The following is a 1,540-nucleotide window of genomic DNA, read 5'->3' as shown; positions in this document are numbered from 1 at the left end:
CATCCCATCCTGACTTCAGAGCCAGCAGCTCCATCATCTCCAGCTGAGCCATCCAGGTGAGAGCTTCTCTGACAGAATTCCCCAGGACACTTGTCCTCGGGCCTGTGGTTTCAGGGAAAAAGAGCCTCAAAATTGAAATTGTGTGAGGTCTCAGTGGACTTGAGGTCACCGTGGCCGCATGACGAATTCACCTCGGGCCTGGGTCGCGTTTTCGCATCCAGGCACAGGGATGTTGTCTTCTGAGTCTCTGAAGTTATTAAGCATTTTCTGATCTTCAAAGAGGCCTTTCTCCAGCTCACTAGCAGGATGTGCTGCTATCCCAAAAACCCCATTGGGTTTGGCTACTTAAGAATAAACCCTGAAAACAGAAAAACAAACAAACAAAAACAAAACCAGGATGCCATAAGTGCTGGCGAGGAGGCGGAGAAATAGGAACCCTTGTACACGGCTGGTGGGAAGGTAAAACAGTGTGGCGTGTGCTGGCCAGGTCCACCTGCAGGACGTGTGTGCTCCAGGGAGGGTTCAGTGGCCTGGATTTTGGAAAGAGAAACAAGAAGCTGACCAGGGTTTTGAAACGGTGATAACCTTATCTGCATGGGGAAAGAAATTCATCATTCAGCTGGAAACCTGGGCCCCTGGCCACCCCGGAGCTCAGACGGAGCTGAGATTCCTAAGGCTCATGGTCAGGACCGTGCATCTGCTATATACTAAGAAGTGAGTCACAGGAGAAAAGAAACCGAAACCTGCCACTGGCAGCGAAATAGTTGTGGTGCTGAGGCCCGCTGCATACACGGTCTGCTCACACTTTCCTTTTGAGTCATTTCCTTACTCAAAAAAGTAATTTGGAGAAGAACCGTGTTATTCCACGTCTGTAAAGAAGAAAGCCATCTGAACGCCGAGCGGGGTCTTTGGCATGAGAGACAGGACCCCGGAAACATCCTCAGAGATGCTGTTCCGAGGACCCTGAGATGCCCACGTACAAAAAAATGCCCCCACCACAGGATCCTCAGAAAAAACCCAGAAAGGATTTACTAGACAGAACGAATCGCAGCAAAGCCTTGATTTAGCAGAGTTGTTGGGCGTCTCGTTCATGAGGCTCCGTGTTGAGGGTGTGTAGGTGAAAAGCTTTGTCCACAAAGGGCCCTCATCTTGGGGACGTAAACAAAGGTAACAGAGGGAGCTGGCCCCTTGACAATAGCCGAGGGACGTGCACTGGATGCTGTCGTGTGCAGGCTCCGTGCTCAGCAGAGTTTCATGGACAACAATCCCGTGTGCTCTCATGTTATTATCCTCCCGCAGAAGGGGACAGTTCAGAGCGGGGGGCCACAAGCCGGGAAGGGATGCAGCAGGGTGCTGACCCAAAGGCCCTGACCGTGGTCACTCACCCAGTGTCTCTCAGCCCTGGCTGCACAGTAACGGAACGAATGAAGGGGACTTCAAAGCGACCTGTGCCCCTAGACCCACTGGGCCAGAACGCCTGGGGTTAGAAGAGGCATCAGGGCTTCTAAAGCCTCCTGGATCCCACAGCTGAGCCCAGAGA

Source organism: Camelus dromedarius, chromosome 6 (genome assembly GCF_036321535.1).
Source record: "Camelus dromedarius isolate mCamDro1 chromosome 6, mCamDro1.pat, whole genome shotgun sequence".
In the NCBI taxonomy this organism is placed as follows: domain Eukaryota; kingdom Metazoa; phylum Chordata; class Mammalia; order Artiodactyla; family Camelidae; genus Camelus; species Camelus dromedarius.
Note: the sequence above shows the minus strand (reverse complement) of the source record.